The sequence below is a fragment of the Thermobia domestica genome, chromosome 9 (genome assembly GCF_964235325.1).
Source record: "Thermobia domestica chromosome 9, izTheDome1.hap1.1, whole genome shotgun sequence".
Lineage (NCBI taxonomy): Eukaryota > Metazoa > Arthropoda > Insecta > Zygentoma > Lepismatidae > Thermobia > Thermobia domestica.
This window is the reverse complement of record NC_137462.1, coordinates 150,718,166-150,742,943: the sequence shown is the minus strand read 5'-3', so window position 1 is coordinate 150,742,943 and position 24,778 is coordinate 150,718,166.

Below are 24,778 nucleotides of genomic sequence, written 5' to 3'. Positions count from 1 at the left end.
TTGTCCGACCTGTCTACTGTTAATTTATCTATAAGAAATATCCTCTCCACGCCGGCGTGAAGTGACTACGGCGCGTCTTTAGTACACGGGATCCAAGATTCGATCCCTGATGAAAGAGTATCGAAATTTGAACGCATTATGGTGGTTCGGATTGTAGGTTCACATCTCCTATAGCGTCAGTGCTGAAAGGAACGCTAACTCTAATTCAAAGAAAATCTGTAATACAAAGAAAATCTCTCTATTGACTTCTGTCCTTAGCCAACTGGATCTAGTTTCTATTTTGTATTCCTATTTCTGCGAGATCCATCTTAATATTGTCCTCCCACTGCGCCTAGATCTTCGTAATAGTCGTTTTCCGATTGGACTTCCAGTTAAGACTGTGAAAGCGTTTCTACTTTCTTTCCATTCTGGCAACATGATCTGTCAACCTGAGCCTCTTAGATTTGATGACTCTAACAGTGTTCGGTAAACCGTATAAATTATGTAGTTCCTCGTTATGAAGTTTTCGCCATTTCCTATTCCCGTTCCTCTTCCGTCCGAATATTCGTCTCAGAATCGTGTTCCTCAATATACCTATATTTCTCCATTGATTTGTAAAATACTTCTTTTGCGTGTCGTGGATATCAAAAGATTTTAAAATGCTAATGTATCAGACAGGCGGATTCCTTATTTTTTTTATATGCCGTTTTTAACGACGTTTCAAAGGTACAGCGAAACATTTCTTTTAAGTTTTTTTTTTTTTTATCTATTGTGGAATCAAACTTTTAAGAAAAGGCGATTCATTAATTTTGGAGAAAAAGCTTTCTAAAATTCTTAAAAATGATTTTTCTAGTAGTTATGTTCATTATGTTATCCAATTATTTTTGAAAGTGGTATCCATGTATGTTATTTATCTCAAAAGAATACCATATGATAACCTACAAAAGCTCTTATTTTCCAAATTAATAGGCTGTTTCTGAGAAACTAAATCCGATTACTTATTTTCCTCGTAACAACCTATACTAATGAGCTTACATAACAAAAGGAAATCAAAATTAGCGTTATCGATAGGTTGCTATTTATGTTGAACACAACAGATTAGTGTTCGAGCATCTAAATCAGCGAAAAAAAGTTTATACAAAAAAAATGTTCAACCCTTTTTCTCTTCATAACACAAAAGTTACTTATGAAGTTCAGTTCCTTATAGTTTTATCACGATTATATGTATATGGATAATTCTGTAAATGAATTACGAAAGGCAGCAGGGTGAATATGAGTGATTTCTTTGTATTCTTTCAGGTTTCATAGATAATCCGTTGTTGAACAAATGCACACTATTATGGGCTTTTGTGCATGAGGATTTATCTTATTTTGTTGTTTAATACTTTAAGAAGATAATGGGAAAATGATAAACAACCGAATAATAAAAATAACAAAAGTATGGATGAGGCCATTGTCTATAATGGAGTATCTATGCGATCAGGATATGAATTATGTAAGGGTCTTCTTTATGGCTACGCTTACTGTTTATGAATGTTGGTGGAAAGACTAAAATACAATGAAAAACTTCAAAAGATCTTGAAAGTGAGACAGATAATTTGTACAAAATGCTACTAACTAAACTAGTATTACTTCAAAACATTATGTATAGTTTAAAACAGTGGTTCTCAACTGATCTGTCGCGACACACTGGTATGTCAGACAGTCCCCTAAGCTGTGTCGCGAAGTTTTATAATTTAAAAATCATGAATTTAATAATCATTAGTTAAAATCGAGACGGATTGTACCAGTCAACATCTCCAGCCGTAGCAATAATAATTCTAAGTTCTATTAAGGTAACCAAGAAAGTTCTGTCGCTTTTTTCACCCACCACCCTCGAACATCGATATGTCACCTAATATGTATCTGGAAGATAAAAAAAAAGTTCCCGTCAGCATCGACGACCTTCTGTCAACGTTCTGGAAGGAAATGGATTCCATCGTGGCAGAACTTGGTGGGCCGTAAAGCGAAGAAGGTATCAAATGCATTTTGCACCTCTACTAGGGATTGGCGTCCTCCAAGGTGATTATCCAAGGAATGGAACAGGTGTTAATAAGACAGTGTAATGTCCAGGGAATATGGCGGATGCAGAAGTGTTTCCCATCCAGGGCGCAGAATGGTGTCCTGGGTCATCCTAGCCACGTGGGGCTTACAAGGGAAGAGAGGGAGATTATATATCGAAGTGGAACATGGTTTATACACCAATCGAAAGCACTAATTAAACCTATTACGAAACTGTAATAAAAACTTTCCGAATGCATATACTGTGCGAGTTATACAAGGTGTCCACAAATTCCGTTTCCTAGATGCCAAAACAGGAAACACGTGTTTGATCATTTTAAAAGTGCAACGTATCAAACCAAAAAGTGTTGTCCCAGGGCCACCCGCAGGGTCCCAGGCGGGGTCCAACTCAAAAATTGCAAATGGTAAGGGGGTCAAGTAGCAAGCACATCGTTGGAAAGCTGTTGGGAAATGAATGAAAACGGAACAGATCTCGAGTCTAAAATTACCCTGTGCGAAATGGCAGCCGGTCAAAATGTACGTTCTCATTTCGATTCATCTAGCGCATTCGCTTTTCATTTTGCAATCGGCACTTGTTGTCATTTCAGACACTTGTACGTATTCGCTGTTAATGCTGCAAGAAAAGTTTTGTTTGAATCATTTTATACTTGATAATCCAGACACGAGCATAAGTACCACTATTGTACATTAGCTACATGTTACTTAGTCAGCTCTATACTCAAAGGTGTCATTTTTTTCTTTTCTTCATTTCTTAATTTTCTTTTATTTTATTTCTTTATTTATTATATTACTGGGCGCAAAGAGCAGAATCTCACAGTAGGATCATTTTTTCTTTCGGTTGAGTGTAATAATTAAAGTGAAGACGAACTAAAGCCCGACTGCAGAAAGAAGAGCTAAAACGCAATATGTTTACACAGTCATCGAAGAGCGTCCTAACTTATTCCATGGACTTTTATTTCCCAACAGCTTTCAAACGATATGCTACTTGACCTCTCTTGCCATTTGAAAATTTTGGGTAGAACCCCGTCTGGGACCTTATGGAGGACCCTAGGACAATTATTATTACTTTTAATCATTGTATTTTTGAAATGATGATGACATGTCTTTTCCTGCTCTTTCTAATCTATTCCTATTATTACGCGCATATGGATCCTGAGTATGCCTGTTCCTTCTATTTACTCCACGTGGTCGAGTAATTGATTGTGTGTCACGTGACACTTGCATCATATTTATGCTCCTTCTGTGTGGAAAATTGTCACGTTCCTTACGTTCCCTACTGCTTGTTTGGATCTCCTGAAAAATAGTAAGCAACTCAGTGATAGTTTTCGGTTTGACTGCTATAACAATTATAAACATCCATTGTGGCAATTGTCTAGAAAATATTTTTAACATAGTGTCTTGATCCATGGGAGGGTCAAGTGCAGAATTCTGGTCTAACAATGTTAGTAAATATTCACAGGGGTTTTGTTACTTTTTGTATCATAGTGGCTTGTCAGAATATTTGCCCTCAGAGTGGCCAGTCTCTCATGATTCAAGTGTGTAGATTTGAATTTGTGATAAACTCTTCATATGTGATTATTTTGTTTTGCATTACCTTAAACCAACACAATGCTGAGCCTTTAAGAGTCCTCGGTATGAAAGACAACCGTAACTCTAGAACTACATCCGTTAACTCAAAATAATTATCCAAATCAATGATAAACACATAAGTTTGAGCTTCATCTTCCATGCCTTTGTATACAGGTAAACTTAAGTCTCTGTGCATAAATGAGGACATTACTGATGTAAATTGGGCTAAATTGTTGTCTGTCCGTGTGACCGGTGATGCTGGTGCAGGACTTACAAATGGAGGAAATACATTTCTTGGTACAGTTCTAGAGCTTGACGAAACTGACTCATTTGTTGGTGTCGGTGACGTCACAGGTTGTGACATGGAACTACTCGTACCCGGACCAAGTTTTGTTGGAATTAAAACTTCCGTTTCCCTGCGAATTGTTCCCTGAAATTTCGACATAGTATTATCGACATTGTTATATAGTGCATCTATCGAATCTTGCGTCTTTGAAGCAATATCTCTCATTCTATGATTCACACTTTCTTCCATATAATTTATCTTTTCCCCTAATCGTTCAGATACGGCTACTTGGGCAGTTTGAATTTCATTCCTGAGCTCATCGCGTATCCCTTCCTGACTAATGATGAGCTAGTCTACTCGGTGGTCAAATTCAATTCGTGAACGCTCTAGCCTGGTTTGCAAATCGGTTGTCCACTCTTCAAGATTGCCTAGCTTAGTATTAATTTCTGATCTAATTTCTTTAATCAAATTTTTCAGTGAGGTCTTTAACTCGCAATTGGATAATTCTAATCTCTCATGCACGTCATTCAATGAATTCCTAAGCTCATCCTGTAATTGTCGGGTAGTACTCTCTAAGGATTCCTGTAATTTATTTTCCAAATTTTTGTTTGAGTCACACGATTTCTCTAAATCTCTACTAGTTGCTTGCAACTGATTCTGCAATTCTTTATTAGAGTTTTCCACCTTAGCTTCTACTTTTACCAATGATTTTTTCATTTCAGGCAGTAGGCCTAATATCTGATTCAAGCAGTAGGCTGAATAATAATACATATAAATTAAATACAGATATTAATATTCAATTTATTATTTATATAAATTATTAAATATGCATATTAATAAGTAAATATTCTGACATAGAAGTTTGGGGGAGGTGTGCCTTTCACACCATGCAAAAAGCCATTCTGTTATATAGACAGTTTTGCATGCTATAAGCATATATCTTAAATAAAACCATAGAATATGCTTCTAAGCACTAATATATGCGTTAACCTTTGAAATATGCATTTATATGCACTATAAAACTTCAAATTCGAGCTGTGTTATTGTTATTAGAAACCCCTACCAAGTCTAACAGAAATGGATATAAGCAAATAAAATATGCATTTACATAAAAATCCGATGGCTACTCATTACCAACCTTGTAAGTAGCATGGAAGCACAGTGCAGAGCATGCATCACTGTCTGTGGTAATCACAGTACCTTTTAAGGACCACTTAATACCTTATGTAATGTCTGAAGAGCCATCATGAAAAGCAATGGTTTCAGCGTTGACTTTGAATAAAAGTGTCATTTTTTTCTAATCATGTGTTTCTTTGTATTGCTTCCTGTGTCATACTTTCTATATGTGGTTCACGTTCCATCAATCTATGCCACTTCGGGCATACGAAACTTACTTTTGACCTAAGAGTTGCACAACAGCGTATACCTAGATACATGTACTAGCAGAAGAGTCCCAGTTACGTGAGGAAGAATAAAGTTTAGTGAATAAAATCCCAGAAATTTCAGTGTTATACGAAATAACTTCTTTCCTCCTTTAAAAACGGGAGAGCTGGAATACTTATTTGCTCATTGAGGAGCTTATAATCAATAATTCATGTCTCTGATTTAAGTGTATCCTCACATTCAACATTATGTGCTTATAAGATCTGAAGTTAGAGCAGTATAGGAATTACTGTTTCTTATTTCATGAGCTAAGTGTTTGCATCCTGGATATCACACCTCCAACTCAGGCCTCAAATCATAACTTAGCCTTGGAGGGCAAGATAATTTTGGGCGGCTAACTCGAAATAAAAAGTCTTTCAGTATTACTTCACGTTGCACGATTTTGCCCTGAAAGCTAAAGAAAACAGTGACGTTGAGAACTAATGAAATTGTGGAATGAAGTAAGTGGGAGGAAACTAGAGAACCACGAAAAGTCCACATACACGGTGTTTCTGTTCCACAAAGCCCACTTGGCACCAACTGGGATCGAATCAGTCCTCACACACCAAGGGTGAAAGCTGTGCCATTGAGTCACAGCGGCCCCGGGGCTAGGTCGAGTCCACTTTACGTTCATAGTTTCGTAGTACATAAATGTTACAATTATGAAGCCTTCGAAATGCATTAAACAATTAGCTCGATTTGATTGTGAATTTATTAATAGTTTCTGTAAATTTAAAACTGATTACAAAATGAATCCGTAATTTTATTAGGTGAATATAAAATATACTCCCAGCATAAAACAAAACTATCTGGAATTGTCATGAAAAAAAAGAAAGAAAGAAAGAAAAGGAAATAGCGTTTCAACCAGAAGAGTAAAGTGAACAGTGTATTTATCTTACAGTAAACTGCTTTCATTCCAAGTGGTCTAACTCAAAATTTAAATTTTCCAGAAATAAAAGTTGAAGTTCAATATCTCATGAACAATCCATATTTCTAGGAGCTCTTCCGTGGCTAAGCGGTTAGCATACACGCCTTTGGCCTGGGAGACCCAGGTTCGGTTCCCGGCGGGAGCTCATGTGGTTCGGATTCCACGTTAATCAGTAGGTCCACGTCTCATATAGCCTCGCTGCTGAACAGGACGTAAAACTCAAAATCAATCAATCAATCCATATTTCTTTTATGTTGGGAACCAAAACCATAACTACTGTATGTAGTTTATTGTTTTATTTAGCGTTTACAAAACCCTTAAAAAATGCCTATCTATAGAAGTGAAAGGTACCTGTACTACACTAGTTCTTGGCATCCAAGCAGTCCATTTATTGCAATATACTATGTAAAATAGTCTCGTATCATAATATGTGATGTACAACAAACATTACATTATATATTATCCGTAAAACGTGATATGCTGCAACACATTAAAGCCTCAAAATACAGAGGGAGTTGGGGAAGCGAATAATCCAGAAGTTATGTAGCCCTATTGCGTTCATAGAAATGAAAACATAAGTTGTATCTGTGCTAAATTACTATACACTGCCAATTGTTCATTTACAAATTCAGATCTGGACGAAAGATTGTGACTATGTACTTGTTAAAGCCTATACAGTCATTCATTGATATCCGTAACTTGATATCCGTATACTTGTAACTTATTACGGTCAGGACCGTAGTTGTTATTTTTGTCAATCAAGTGATTATTTACAAGACCAAGGTTGTCAGCGTCAAAAACGGACCGTTGTTTCAACAACCTTAAAACACACTGAAAGTTCTAAGGAACACTCTCGCGATTCGCCAACCCGAGAGATTACTGTAGTTAAACCTGTTAATTTGCCTACTTTGACTTCAGATGTGGACTTTCCAAAGTTAATGACTGCTCTTGCTACCCCTGTGATACAGGACCGTCCTGTAGCCACTGGTCCGATTGTGCTTAATAATAGCGTTCCTAACCAGTCATGTGCCGGAGAAATTTCTGACAATTTACATGCCCAGGATGTTAGTAACACTCAGAACAGGGCCTTATCTTCAGCTCCTCCAGCTTTACATGGTGCTTCTCCACTGGATGAGTCAGATATGCCAAAGAAACCTTACGTAGTCAGTGAGCAGGATACAAAGAAAGTATTGCTAGAAAGTGTTTCCTCCTCCCCTAGTGTTTTTGATGGTACTCAGAATCCAGAGTGCATCTCTAGTGTATCAGAAGTTTCCTCTGTAAGTTCCATGTTCACCGTTCAGTCCAAGGAAAAAGATCCCATTTTCTCCCCTGTGAGTTGTCCTAGTGTGAAAAAAGGAGCCGATGCCCGAAGTTCTCAGGAAGCCTCACAAGACGAGAAACGGAAGAAAGCAAGTCAAACAACCTAAGAAGACGGATCAGGGACTTTCAGAAGTATCACCTAGAATCACCCGGTCGTCTGTAGCGAAATTAGTGAGTTCTGAACATATACCTAATACCGAAGTTCCTACTTCAGGTAAGCCACCAACAGTTTCTAATTCCACCTAAACATTCAGCAGATCAGTTCTTGCAAACAGTGGTGCTTTATTATGAAGTGCTTTACTCAAATTCGACACCTTTTTACTACTATACTAATGTGTACTATCTTAAAACTAGCAACTATAAATATTAACGGCATCCAATCACCACTAAAAATTGAAGCTCTCAATGACTTTACTTAAATCTAAAATAGATGCGGCTTTTCTCCAAGAAGTTGGTCCAAAAATTGTAAACGTACATCCCTCGTATATTGTATATAGTAATTGTATATATAATAGCCTTGGTACTGCAAATTTGGTTAAAGAAGGCATCCCCCTTTCAAATGTAGAATTGTATCCTAATGGTAGAATTATAAAAGGTCAAGTTAATGATACCACACTTATCAATGTTTATGCGCCAAGTGGAAGTAATAATAGAAAAGAAAGGAATATGTTTTATGCAAATGAGGTAGCACCATATTTTAGTGGCACAAATAATGTTATATTTGGAGGTGATCATAATTCAATCATAACTCATAAAACGGAACCGACTTACAACTATTGTCCAACATTGAATGAATTAGTAAAGAATTTGTCCTTGGTAGATGTGTGGGACTTTAAACACCCAGACTTACAGGAGGACACATTTATTACACAAAATTCAAGCTCTAGGATAGACAGACTGTATGTCAATGATAGCTTAAAACCTCAAATTCTTTCTGTATATCGATAGCCCGCATGTTTCACTGATCATCTTTGTTTAATAATGGAAATTAAAATTAATAACAAGAAGCTTATTAGAGGTCGCGGGTATTATGACATGAATGAAAGCCTGCTTAACGATGAGACATTTTGTCAGCTTTTTTCTAAAAAGTGGGGTTGTTGGCTTAAACAAAGGAAGTGGTTTAAAACTATCTTGAGTAGTGGAATAAATACTGTAAGGATAAAATCCGAAGCTTTTGTAGGTGGTATTCCTCTGACATTTATGCTGATAAGCAGAAACTTTATAATTTCTATTACAGATGTCTCTTAGAGACACAGACTGAGGCTATAACAAATCGCCCCGCCCTTTCCCTTGTACGTAAATACAAAGCAAAATTATTACAATTCCATAAACAGAAAATTGAAGGAATTAAGTTACGTAGTAAAGTTCCAGATTTTTCAGAAGAAGAACAATGCTCTCTTACACATGTGTTAAAAGAAGCCAAACGTGGAAGGAGGAAACTAATCACGTCCCTAACAGATGCTCAAGGCTCTTTGCAAACTACTCAGGACAATATTCGCAACACCATGTATGACTATTACTACCAGTTAGTTATTTGGGATAGATTCTGCTACCTGCTGCGACAATAAATTACTTGACAGTGTGCCTAAGGTGATAAATTACGAAGACAATCACCTTTATGTGCTCCATTTACCAAAGATGAAGTAAAAAGAGCTGTGAGTGCTGCGAAACAAGGGAAATCTCCTGGTTACGACTCTATCTGTGGCCGTTTGTAATTTTGGGACATAATGAGCGATACACTAACATTGATTTTCAATGAATGGTTCTTTGCTTCAGACACTATAAAACGTCCTAATACAGCCATCACAGTATTTATCCCTAAAACTACTCAACCTTCTAATGTTAGTCGATATCAAAATTTTTAGTAGATGTATCAAAAACCGTCTCATGGACTATATGGATACGTTATTTCATAATTTGTAATGTGGCCATTAAAAAGAAAAGCATCTATCACCTTCTGTTAAATATTAGAGATAGTCTTACTATTTGTAATGATTGTGTTCTTAAAGTGGCTCTGATTAATTTAGATTTTAAAAGTGCCTTTGATAAAATCGAACAATCTTGTGTATGGTCTGTCTTCCGAAAATTTGGTTTTAGTGATCAATTTGTTACCTGGATGCAATATTTTTATCAAGATGCACATACGAAGTTAAATGTTAATGGTCACCTCTCCAAAAGCATTCCCGTCAATCGTTCAATCCGACAAGGTGATCCCCTTTCGATGCTGACTTTTGCTATTAGCCTTGATCCACAGTTATATGCTATGATGACCGCCTAACTGGTCTCAATATTATTACCCCTGCTCTGAAGGTGGCTAGTTACGCAGATGATGTAACAGTTTTTGTGTCCTCAAAAGTAGATTATTCTCTCATGATGAAATGTGTTCACGATTATGAGATAGCATCTGGAGCTAGATTAAACGTCTGTAAATCACATATGTTAAACACAAACAATAGTATTGATTTTACTAATTTAAATACTGTCCTTCGGAACAACAGTGTCACAATATTAGGAATTAGTTTTTATTCTAACATAACGCCACTACTATTCATAACTATAAGAATGTTGTAAACACACTGCGTCATTCAAGTTATGTGAATCACTCCAGAACTCTCTGTTTATATTCCAGGGCAAAATTTATAAATGTTTATCTTTTAAGTAAAAAATGGTATTTGGCAAATGTATTACCTATGCCTCAACTCATAGGAAAACAAATTCAAAGTTTATGTGGTTGGTTTCTATGGAAACATCAGGTGTTTCGTGTAAAATATGATGTAATGTATTGTTTACCTTCACAAGGAGGCATCAAGTTGATAAACGTAAAGCAAAAAGCTACCACTTTGAATGTTACTCGCTCACTGACCTTGTACGCAGACGAAGCTGTTAGTGTAAGAAAACAACTGCTCAATTACGTATTAGCCCAAACAGATAGGTATCTTCCCCTGTGTATGTTTGACCTACCTCAAAGCTGCAAGTACTTTGAAACTGTTCTGTTTGATTATATATATCTGTCTCAGCATTTTGATTTCCAAAATGTACGTAGTAAAAACCTTTATGCTTTTAAAATGAATAACTTATATGTCCCACTTAAAATTGTGTTAGATGATTGTTTGTGTAATTGGCCCAATATTTGGGTCAATATCAATGACTCGACGTTGAGTATCGCAAGCAAATCTATCTGGTTTATGATTGTCCATAACATTATCGATACCAAAGACAAGCGTAGCAAATATGGGTTTAGTCCTGATTCTATTTGTCATAAATGTAATAATATAGATTGGTTAGTTCATATTAACCCACAAACTCATCACAACCTGTCTTAAATCCCCACAAATATGGTTTCAGGTACGTCACTTTTTAGCCCTTCTTACTCGTAGCTCAGAGCACAATATAAATATTAACATAATTTTACGGCCAGATTATCATTTTTTATCCAGCTAGTAAACAACATAGTGTCTTGGTATATAGGAACGACCGTAAAATATATTTTCACTTCCAACTTAGAAGGAAAGGAGCCTTCTATGTAAAATATTTACATCAATACTCAAAAGTGTCGACGGATGTACGTAATAAGAAGTTTGCAAATTTTATAGTCAACTCTTTTGTTCCCTTAAATTCCACAATGTTTATGTTGCTTTTTAAAATTTAATTTAATATTTTTTATTGAGCTTTGTTATCTTGTAACAAGCTTCATAAACACTTCGTTGTAATTGCTTCTTCTGTACAATAACATGATTTAAAAAGGAAAAAGTGGTAGAGCGTTCATCTCTGGTACTTGGGGTCCCGAGTTAGATCCCAGCCTCCGCCAAGTAAGCCTTGTGGTGGACAAACACCGTGTGCGTGGGTTTCCTCGAAGTTCTTCCGTTTCCTACCACTTTTTTCATTCCACCATTTCATTGATTTTTCATCATCACCGTCTCCTTTAGCCTTGCCCGACATAACCGTGGGTGTAAAACTCAAAGATTTCATTTGTTTTTTAGATGTCATATAAGTCCATTTGTATGTGAGATCCTGACCGCCTGTATTGTTTCATACGGAAAGTACGTATAGATGGAACACTTATACGGAAAGCATTATAAAACACGCGTTTTCAGTTATCTGGGTCTCTGGGTAGAAGAGCGGTGTAACAGTGTTTTTACAGTGTGTGTGCGTAGTCATCCTTCTTTACCTGCAAAATAATCAACGTTTTTAACGTTCTCAAACTCAAGCTTCTTAACTAGGCTACTTATCAATATTACGTTAATGAGTGATAGATTTTTTTCTATGTTGTCTGTTTGTTTTAGTAAGAATAAGACAAGCAAACTATTATGTAACATCACAGAGCATCGAATTTGTAATAGCTTATTCAGGTCAACATAATACTCAATTCGAGAAAAGTTTCAGTTTATATTTATTTTTATAAATACATTACTGGCACTGAAGGCCGTAAGCCCGTTACATATGAGGAAAAACGTCCATCGGTGAGCAACTATCTGGGGGAAGAAAGAAAGTAGCCTGGAACCTTTGTTAGGTACCATCCCGGCATTTGCCTGGTGTGAAGAGGAAAACGCAGGAAAATCCTCACTCACGATTGCTAGCCTGAAAAAATTGTCTACCGATTGTCTTCACCGTTAATCAAACCCAGGACTGCTTGCACCAAAAGCGAAAACGTTAGCGATTACACTACGCAGGGCTATAGTCGAGAAAAGTTAAAGCTTATTTCTTAAACTTAATGATCTACAATTGCATCTCTTATACTAAGGAATCAATAAATAGAAATAAATAATGACAATCAAATAAGTAGACCAAAACGCTTATAGTCTTTTAACCCATGCCGGTTGTCGTGGCAAGATAATTAGTAGTTTGGTAATATACTGTACTTCGTGCTCGCACTACCAGCTACATCATACTCATCGGATTTTCGCATTCATTCGGTGTTCCCACGAAATTGTTTTGTCCAACGGGAGTCTATTGATTCACGTCAGGATAGCATAGTTCATGTATGGAAGCAAGTGGCCATGAGTAGTCCTTTTGGTTTCTATCATATTTCATCCCTGTGTGAGATAACGCTGAAAGTGTCCCTTTCAGATCAGTTATATAAACATTGAGATGTTTTGTTATAAATCTAAACGAAATAGCTTTTATAACCAAGTAGCAGTATAAGAGTATAGGCCACGTGAAGGGGTTTGGTTATTCACTGGGTACGCAACGTGAAAATTGATACGAGTTCTTGCATTTCCCGTCATTCTCCATTCGCAGCTCAAAAGGATGGCCCAAAAGTAGGTATACACTCCTGCATTAATCAAGTATAACATTCTACTAGTCTATGGGTTTATTTGTTTTGGCTCTTCCTAGCTGAAGATGTAGGTAAAACACATTAAGAATAAATAATAAAGAAACATGGATAGAATATGGTGAATATGGAGAATAAGAAGAAATGACCATAGAATAGAAGGAGCTGATCAGTACGGTACTGTATACCTACTTTTGGGCCACCCTACAGAAAATAAGATTTCTTCCGTAAAAAGTCAGTTATATTTTAGCGTTTTATTCCATGAACAGATTATCATTTTGCATTCTGAACATCTAATCTACTCTCAACAGCACTAGGCGTACTCTTTCAAGCAAGGATAATATCCAAAACATAATTATTTCCATAGGAGTACATAGAGAACCGATTTTTAATCTTACTATATCTTGGAATCAACTAAATGGATCGAACGTAACGATAACGAAATTGATTCTTAACATTTAATAAACTACACACTGGCCAAAATTAATGATGATCCATCAAGTACTTGAAATTTTGTTTTCTGAACGGACACACGGTCAGACAGAGTAAATATATAAAGTTTTTTTTGTTAAATCAAGCTGCTTAAAAAATTAGTGAAACGAAGCCAAATCCAATCATGTCCCTAAAAATAGTATGGGTTATAGTTATATTTTGTGTAAACTTTTGTACTTACGGTTATCCATCTGTATCCTATTTCGCCATTCAGTACCCAAAGTTCGAAATGGGTCACAGAACTAATACGGTCAACTTCATCGAGCTTCTCAGATAGTTTTAGAATGGCAAAATTACAACACTATGTTTCATAATGGTTGCAAACTGACTCTGATATTGTGAAGTGACGGTGCACGTTTTCTGGCTGATTCCTGATTTCATCTTAGGTTATTGCATAGTGCCTTGTCTTCGGTACTTGGGTTTCTTTTATAGTATTACAAAGTGATTCTTCACAAGGCTCGGGTCGTTTTGTATTTGGCAAGCTACTACAAATAAGATAACACACAACTAGAAACTATTATACTAAATGTTCCTTAACCATATAGTTGCACTTTTATATTTAACGAGAAGTTTAATTTACTAGCACCACTAAGTTTGAGTTGCAGTAACTACAACAGAAACCTTACCATACATCTGTATATGACTCCTTGAAGTTTGTTGCAAGATCGAACCTCAGTCCTTCACTTGTGCACTCATCACCGATTTTAAATTTGGTGCTAGTTCATGAAACTTGTCCAATGATGGTAACGTTTCCGCATTTATCCTTCGTACGCTGCATTTCTATATGTTTTGTACTTTAATATTATAAGAAATACAGAAATGGTGAAGTAATCACTTTTATTCAATATTCCGTGTTGTTTCGTGCTGATGTTGATTGCTTCATTGTTGCAAGCGAGTGAGATTTTGAAGGCATAAACAGCCTTCAACAAGATATTACGAAAAATAAATTAGGGGTGGCTAAAATTTTCCGGAATCCGGATTTTTCCGAATTCTGGAATTTTTCCAAAATCCGGAAGTTTACCGATTTTACTTTCGGGATTCCAGAAAGTAAAAATTCCGGAATTAGCCATCCCTAAAATAAACACTTCCTATATTAGGATATACTGTATATACAAAAATCACGCATATCCTGAATCGATATGAGTTTAAATGCTTGAAACATCACTCCCTGATAAAATTTGTATACGCCACTGGGAAAAATTACATACCTTCTGATTTCCAGTACACTTTTTCATGTTTAAGGAAATAAAGTCGAAGCAGGACACATAAGAGCTTATTTAAGTCAGAAATGATATGTCATTTCATATAAGTGGAAACTTTCGAGCGTAAGGCAAAATATCCGTTCATAGCGATAGCAAGACATGTTTAAGAACAGCAGCTAGAACTTGGGCTCCATTAGCTAAAACGTTCTAGCTGTCAGTGTATCATTTCTTCCCAGGTAGTTTAAATCTAATTGCTCTTCACGGCGTCTCATATCCAAAATTTAATTCTCTTTTCTCATCCTCACTTCTACAATAGACCAAGAATACACGAAGCGAATGGATTATTACCGTTTTATAACTTCAGGTTTTAAAGTCCCTCTCCTTCGTACTCTTCGCCCGCCTTCCACTCTTCCTAAGAAACTCAAAGTCTATATTCTACTGCTGCTATCTTCAGGAGCACTACGCCCCATTCCCTCTCCCCATATGTCCCTCTTCAACGAAAACTCATAAAAAACAATGGATCTCAAATAACGTGTACAGCAGACAAAAGTTTGTATAAGAATACGTAATGGAAGTTGTTATAACAGACGAAATGCAAGTTGAAGGAAGAGTGAAATTTTCTCTTAGGAAATATGTTTATAATGGCGTATATAAAATTCAGTTAAGGTTCACTTTCATGAAATTGAAGCTGCTATAATGCAATGAAATGTCTAATATGGTAGTGAAGCTCTTAAAATAAATATACAGTACAATATAAGGCTGATCTGATTATATTTGATGGGTTTTATAAAATGCTCGAGAAACGAGTAATAAGCTTTATATAGCCTCTAAAGGAAATCTTTGTTCATTTCGTTATTCAGTCAACGAACACGAGCAATAAATCTATCTAGTCTTAAATATTGTTCTTGGAGCTTGAATGGTGAAAGCAGGTAAATTGGAAGGCAAGTTTTTAGAAACTAAATTAAGGACAGAGCTACCTACATATGCAGTCTGCTAGTTCTCAATGCATGTACATGATTCAAAATGTCATTAAGACAGTTTATAATGTTTGACACCTGTCATTCAAATATAATGCTTGTTATATGAACTTAATTTTTTAATTTACTCCCGATACATGTTACCTTTTAGTTTCATAATACTATTAGAAAATCAAAGAGTGTCCTGTATTAGAGGAATATTAACTGATGTTCTTGCAACTTGAACTTGGCTATAACTAAGCCGTAGTAACTCAGTTTTTGTATAGTAATATCCGTAATCTTCATCCACCCCTTCAAATTTGTAATGTTCTTCTTACATCCTGCAGAACAGTACAGGAAAAGAAACTGACCATCTTTCTTCTGCTGTGCTGGCTTAATGGCCTCACTTCGTTATGTTAAATAAATGATTTAGAGCCATGCTATGGGCCGCAATCTTAGTATGCCGCGGATTCTGGGATTACACTCACAGGATGCACTAGTACAAGTGAGTACATAGATATTTTAGGTGACGTGCATATTACGATCCAGATATTGTTTGCGGTCAATAACGCAATTTTCCAATATGACAAAAATTCACACTGTTGTAGTTGTTGAGGCATGATTTTATGGTAATCGGAATCGCACACTTTCCGTGATCCGCCGAATTCTCAGACCTCAACGTTATTGAATACCTGTCGTCAATTTTGGAGATCACATTCCTGATCAGACTCCAGAACTTCTGAGTTATATTTTCATTTTGTTCAAGTGTTTTCATTATTCTAGTAACAGCCTGCATATAAGTACACACACACACAGCTTTATTTTACACAGAAAAATTGAACTTACTTTGCTCCCCTAAATTATATCAACACATAGAAACTGGCTTCTCGATGCTTCAATACTTCCAGTGTTCCATCTAACCATGCACAAGAAGACGAACTCTCTCAAACAAGCATTGTGTGAGTAATCGCTACTTGTGATGTTGTCAGATTTCTCCTACAGTGATTCTAACCTATGGAATTTTGCACTGGGCCTTATTTTCCTCCGGACCTTATTTGCCGCAAGTACCTTATATACAGGGTGCATTTTAATCTTTCTACGGAAATATCTCGAAAACGGTTGAACATAAATGAACTGAACAAATGCTCAAATAGGTAATTCCATGGGAAAAATCGAATAATGTTGTTGTGGTGCCCCCCAGGGCCGTCTTTCATGGAGGCCCAGGCCCAACTTAGAAATTTTAAACAAAAATATGAGTCAAGTAATTCCTCGTTCGATAGATTTTCATATACTAAACAGCGTTGTGGCAAAAGATTTTTCATGTGGGTCACCGTTTTCAAAATGGCCGCCAAGACATAGTGCCTATATCAGATAAAACGTCCAGTACCACTAATATGAAAACGGATGGAGATGATAACGGATGAACAGAATAAAATTCCTATAGGAAATCACGGAGGGTATTTATTCCACGGCTCGAAAATGTTGAAACAGAGAAGATGATGATTAGAGAAAAAGTACCATAATGCAAAGTAGGAAATCTAATTCCTAGAATATCATCTGTTCAACGTTAAGTGTTTGAACCGGGACGGAAAGGAACGGTGAAATTGCAAACGAGAAGCTTAGTTTTTGCAAATTGTTTCTACACAACAAAATTATCTGAAATGTATTTTCACAAAAGATAATGTCTGTAATGGAAAAAAGTAGGTAAAATTCTTGTTAAATGGCATCTTCTAATTTGATTGCAGGCAATGATTTGTGCAAAAATGAATTAATTGAAATGCAAAACGAATTTGTCTAACAATGCAATTTTAGAACAATGTGCTCAAACGTTGGTTGTGCTCAAAAGTCGTCTGCACAATACTGGTTCATTACAGTATGTCACTTGTACACCCAAGTGTTTCAGACAAACTATACCTATTGCAAGTAAAAGTGAGATTCTCATTTGAAATTTTACCATTCGTTCCCGCTTCACCCACTTACGGGGGGAGATCGGAAACATAATTTTCTAAGAATTAGATTTCCTCTTTAGTGTTATGTCACTTATACTATAATAATCTTTTTCTTCGTTGCATTATTCTCGAGGCGTGGAATGATAAATACAATCTGTGATTTCCTATAGGTCTTTTATTCTGTTCATCCGTTATCTTCAACCGTTTTTATATTGGTGGTACTGGACGTTTTATTTGATATAGGCACTATGTCTTGGCGGCCATTTTGAAAACAGTGACCCATATGGACAATCTTTTGCCACAACGCTGTTTAGTGTATGAAGATCTATCGAACGATGTATCACTTGACCCATGTTTTCGTTAGAATTTCTAAGTTGAGCCTGGTCCCATGAAAGGCGCCCCTGGGGGGGGGGGCACCAGGACAATATTAGTCGATTTGCTACATGACTTTCCTATTTTAGTTTTTATTTGGTTCATTTATGTTCAACCGTTTTCATATTAGTGCTACTGGACGTTTATCTGATACAGGTACATACCTTAGCGGCTATTTTTAATACAGTGAACGATATGAAAAATCTTTTGTCACATCATTTTTTAGTTTTCAAAGATATATATATATATATATATATATATATATATATATATATATTATAGATATAGATAGATAGTATGAGAACTTAGAGGAATCCTAGCTTTAAAAAAAATAAGAAACCACTGATTCAGAGTAATTAGATTAGAACCACCATAAAGAGAAAGATTCTATCTACACCAACACTTTTATAATAGTACTATTTTTGCTTTTTATATTGCATATATGTGAAAATTTATCACGAAATCCGTATTTCCGCTTTAGCCCACGTTCCTTTTTTTGACACTAGTTTCTCTCCTAACACATTCTTTCCATCAGGGTCACCTCTGCTGACTTCCTACATATAAATCCGATTCACGTTCCCATCTGACATTCCAATTTTGAACTCGTATTCGCAACCAAATACCTTTCCTCCTCTCTCACTGAAGAAAGAAAAAAGAAAGATGAAGAGAAGCATCGCCCCTGGGCGAAATAATCGCATCGCGCATCGCGTTGCTCAAGGCCTTAGCGGTAGAGAAATCTCTTCTTCATCTTTTCCCCTCTCTTTCTCTGCTCTTGTAATCCTTCGGTTCTCATCCTTCTCTCTCTCTCTTTTTTTTTTATTAGAAACGGCGATATGAGGGTCTACTAGAAATGGCACACGCTTCTTTCTTTTTCTTTCTGTCTTACTCTGTTTCTATCCGATTTTCATCACAAATTGTTGCTATAAATGTCAGAGTGAGGACCACAAAGGATTGCAATGTCACAACGACTGAGCATAAGGCTACGTATTACGACCTGCATTGGTGTACCGCAGTGTCAGACGTACCTGTAATAAGGGATTGTTTATGAATTGGTTGTTTTAGCGAGCAAAATGCTGTATAAAAGCAAATACAAAAAGATTGAAAACAACAGCAACAACAACAAGAACAACAACAACAAAAACCGAAACATAATGTCTAATATTCTCCTCATCTCTAGCATAGAAACTGTTGCATTTACCACATGGAAAATTACCAATCGTGTTTTTTTTTTCGTCAGTTTAATAACCACTTTCTACTATATATGATCATCGTTATTACTTTTTTTCCCCGTTAGATTATCCAAATTTTAACTTTAAAAAATCTAGAGATGAACGAAACCTAGTTCCTATGAGAAAACTACATGTATTTCTTTCTAGAAACTCTACTTGGAAACTCAAAATCTGTTACTGCGTATAATGATTAATAAAAATATGATATTAAATTTTAAAAAAAATAATAAAAAATTTCAGATGTTTAAACATGATATATGCGACTGTTTCACAAAATGTAATACTAAAAAAATTACAATTACCATGCCAATTAGTTAATATACGGTTAAATTAAAAAAATATGACATTGATTATTATATATTTGGGATTTTGTTAATAAGGAAAGGGATGAGGTATGCAATTATTTTTTAAAACAATAAAAAAAGTCCATGATTCCATTTTTTCATTTCTACATTTGGAGTCGTGACAAGTGACAAAAATTTTTTCAATCTAGATTTGAGACTGAAAACTTGAAGAATTTGGTCTAGGAATACATTATATATATATATATATATATATATATATATATATATATATATGACTGTGATACTCGCAAAAACTGGTTATTTTGGGTTTTTCAGAATACTTGTGAAAGGTGCAATATAGATATTCGGATTTAATCATAACTGAGCAAAATCTGACTTTTCTGGATGAGATCCCGGATTTGTTTCCCTGTGGCAGACAATCGAACAATCTATAGTAGTTCGGATTCCACTTTAAACTTTAGTTCTCTTTCTACTTAACCCCGCTGTTGTCAAAGGATGTCAGTAGTATGAATCAGTCATTCAGTCAACGAAATTGTTAATTATTTCTTGCTAATGGTTTTCTTGTATTCTCCCTTCTCATGTTAGATTATGCTATACTTATCGTTCACCTAGAGTAATAGTGTTATGCTCACTCTTTTATATTTTACCCTTCATTTCTTACCCTAATGTTAATATTGACCATATTTTAATACATATTTTAGTCTAACCTTCTTGTATCCACATTCACTGACCTTTATCCTCAAATTCGTGTTTCTTTTTCTCGCTATGAAATAATTTCGCTTTACCCTAGATTTTGCATTCGCCACCACCCTTATGCAAAGACACTCATACTTCTCTTACGAATTCATTCGACCTTAATCTTATCATATCAACTAAGCGTAAGTTTGGAATGTTGATGTGAGTGCGAAATTAATTCAGTGTAATGTCGGATTGATATAGGAGTGTGAAGTTCAATGTGCGTAGTACCGACCAAGTGATATGAGTGTGAGATCGAATGAATAAACCTGCTGTCGATTGATGTGTGAGCGTGAGTTTCACTTAGCGTGAAACTGGGATACTAACGTAAGCTTGATGTCGAAATGATATGAGCATATGGTAGAGTGAAGGTAATATTGGACTAAAAGTGTGACCGTACTCATAAGACAGACTGCGGTTAGATCATGAACAGTACCTCTGCCTTCATGCCCTAGTCTATCTCACACGGTCTCACCTTAAGAAATCTATCTTTATTTTCTCCGTGCTTACTTCCTATGCCCCCAACTGAGTCACCCTAGTTTTCTCAACCTCTTTACTAGATAAGTATGAGAGCTGCCGTCTTGAGGAACACTGGCTCGAATCACAAAATAAATTATAAGGAGATAGAAAATAATTCAGAAAGAACGGTGTTTTCTTCTTCTGCGATAAACTCCGAGGAAAACGTAAGACCGTATTCAATATTTAGTAGCTGAGATGGATTAGTTTCGTGTGCTCTACCTTCCAAGTAGTTTGACAAGTAATTTGGTCAATAAATCTTGTTCCTTTTGTTGTGCGAGTTATTTCCTTTCAAAAGAGACTCATCTCGTTTTGTATGAGCCAGAGTAATACAACTACTAGTAAGGGATAGGAGCAGGAAAGTGATCGAAGTGAATTAAGGGAAGGGAAAAAGCAATTACTTGAGAAAGCGCAGTGGGTTGTTGCGGCACTACTCAGACGGACATCAGGTGTCGGGAGAAGACGATGTCACAAGATTGAATAAGAAAGTTTTTTTCTGCTCTTCGGTTGAAGAAAAGAGAAGAAGCAGGAATGAGAGGGGTAGTTGCAGCAATGCGGGAGGGGGAGGAGACAACCAGGCGTTGTGCGATCAGATTACTATCGATCACAGTACGAAGTTGGAAAGCGGCAGAAGGCGGAGGTTTGGATAAGAATTGGAAGGATGAAACACCTGTCCTCCAGATGACGCGTAAGAACGACTACTTTTTCTTCCAAGGTGCTCCTTGATTGCTGTTCTAAGAACTCTCTTTCTGTGGAATGAGATGCTAGTGGAGGATAAATCCTTGCCCGATGCAAATTTTACTATTGTCTAGTGAATATACGGACAGTAAGTTTATGTATATATAATATAGGGGTATTTCCTGTTAACTTTTTTATTCTGATCCCCTATTCAGTTCAGGGACTTTCAAAGACTTTTTTATGCTTTGAAAATACTCATTTTATAAATTTCCCTTTATCTAACATATATTAAAATATCATAATCATTAGTACTAGCAAACCTGCACTGTCCTTCGCAAGCGCAGGAGACTATTGTCTGGATCATTGAATATGATACAAAATTTAAAATATTTATGGGTGGCAAAGTAGTTTTAATATCACGTTAATAATATTTTTAAATAAGAATTTCTCGATAATTACTCGAATTTAAGACGCCCTCGAATCTAAGACGCACCCCGATTTCGCTACGTTACATTTCTGTGATTATTTATTTATATATATATATATATATATATATATATATATATTTATTTATATATATATATATATATATATATATATATATATATATATATATATATATATATATATATATATATATATATATATATATATATAAATAATATCAATCTCACCTCCCCATGTTGCGGAGCACGACATGATAAAAATTTTCCAGGCCCGAATGTAATGTATGTTGAATTGATCGAGATCGGTCACCGTCAAAGATACCTGTGGTAAAAACCACTCCAGGTCCGAACCTCATCTATGTTGATAATTTGATAGAAATCGATCGGGTGGTTCAAGAGTTATTAACTCACGAACATGTGATTTTAATTTTTATATTTATTGATTTTTGTATATCTCCCCTTCTCCGCATCCCCTACGTTGATCCGTTAAAGTGAAATGGTAAAATCTATCCCAGGTACGAACATCATCTATGTTGAAAGTTTGATCGAAATTGGTAGTTTGGTTCAAGAGTTATTTTACCCCTCCTTCTCCTCCCCTAAGTTCTACCGTCAAAGTGATTAGCTAAAAACACTCCCAGGCCAGAACTGCATCTACGTACAAAACAAATTATCGAGATCGGTTGAGGGTTCAAGAGATTGAGTCACAAACATAATCACTTTCAATTTGGATCTAAAGTTTTTTGTTCAGAGAGCACTATTAATATATAGATTGTATACTGGAAATTTACCCGCTAAATTCTTGTAATAATAATTCTTGTAATAAAACTTGTTGTAATAAATATCATATTATATAAATGAAAGTTGGAAGTTTTAGTTGCGGCAATATGATGGTAACATTCTTATGATAATGATTAAACTTCATCGTTTCTATATATGCACGAAGAGCTTAGGCGATTAGATGATGCACAGTAATGAAGACATCACACATAGTTTAAACTCTGAACATCTGAGTTGCCAAGAGGCGAAGGGGGGGGGGAGGGAGAGAAGAAAAAGCGACAAAAGACCGACATACAAGCGTAATCGTGAATACATACATATCTTCATCCGCGCATGTGCATAATGCTTGATGTGGAAGAACAGTTAGTAACGCACATTGCTTAACTTTTAACTACAGTATATATACTATAGCACTATAATATTTAATATATTTAATATTATAGTATATGAGTAAGAAAATCTATATTGACAAGTACTTTGAAAAGCTAAACCCTCTTCAGATACCCAGAGAGAGATAATTGCTCCCTTTGCCCTATCCTTCAGGTGACCAGACCATACTCCACATGCCTCTTCCTTCTTTAGCCAGACCTTGCGTGACCCTTACTAAAGTATCCTAACAAATTTGCTTTCAATTTTTCTAATATCTACAATATCATTTCTACCTCAATGATTTCATATTGTTTTTTTTCTAAGTAATTTATTCTCTCATGTCTCTATTTAGAATGATTTAAGTCACTATTTTTAAGCGTGCCTTACGATAGAACGAGGATTAGATTCGCGGTGGAAGGACAAAAAACTACTACTGATGCTAATGGTAAAAGTGCCCACACTTTGAATAAATTTCTACTTGCGTTTTTCATTTTCTATTTGCGTTTTTCTGATTTGAAAACGAGTGAAGATGTCGTGTCCAGCACAATGAATGATATAATTTAAGTAATAATAATAATAATAATAATAATAATAATAATAATAATAATAATAATAATAATAATAATAAGAAGAAGAAGAAGAAGAAGAAGAAGAAGAAGAAGTTGTTTTGGACATGCGATATATTGGACTGGAATTCTGTGGAAAAGACAAACATTATTTGTTTAAAATCATGGACAATGAAATTTTATTATCAGATCGATGTTAAAATTATATTTTAATTTGTATTTCTTTCAGCGGAAGTTACAGTTCATTTAGACATTCAGACATAAAAGAATTTCTATTTTGTGTTGACTCTTTCCTTCTATGTATTTCTTAATGAATAAACATACAGATTGTTCCTTTGTTTGCAGATAACCTTATCTGACGTCAATCTTCATTAAATTACATTACATCAGCCTGTCTTCGATTCATTGAACTAGAAATTCAATTACGGATGTCTTGAAGCGAAACTACGAAGAGAACATGTCGTTAGCCAGAGTTGACCAGTGGCAACGATGTAGAGAGGAACTCTCCGCGAACTTGATTTTGGCACATAAACTTTATTCATGTTTATAAGGATAACGCATATAGTTGCGTATTCTCTTTTTTTTTAACGGCAATCATGATTTTGTTATTAGGAAGCGTTCGTATTCCAAGTTTTCCATGCTATAACTTTATTCTAATTTTGTTGCTCCCGTGTCGAGGTTGTGTTCAAACAGTCTGGTTATCCATAGCCCAGACTTCATGTTCCTGAAAGCAGAGAATAGTACATTGGGAGAATAATCAATGGAGTATCGCCGAATGTTCCAGGCAAGTACTGCGTAGACTTTTACCTATCCTAAGTTCATCCTTTTTTTTTTCACCCTCTCACATCACAATTTGTTTCCAATTGAAAAATATTTAATTTAATTTGTTAAGCAACTCAGGTCACGAACTTATTACCTCTGCTCTCAAGATTTTAGTTTATAAAATCCAAAGAAGTGGGCTTGTCAGTTTTAATCCCCTAAATTCTTAATTTTACTTTTGTTACGTCAAGCTACAAGAACTGACGAGGCCATACTGCACAGATCTGAGAAATTATTGATAACAGTTTGATTCTCTCAAAATGTTGTGTAACAATACACGAGATAATGAACTCTTGGTTTAGAAAGTCGTAAGTAACGGAGACGGGATTCGATCATCCATAATTTTATTAAGATCCGTTTCCTCTGGCTGGATGTAGACTAGAACGCCAGGAAGACGTTTTTAGAGAGCTTTACTAAATATTTTTGTTTTTCTTAGTCGAAATTTATTTCATGTAAAGTTAGTCTAATCTTATTCTACGAGCGTATGAGCATATATATGTTTACGTGTGAAATGGTTATATTATATGTAT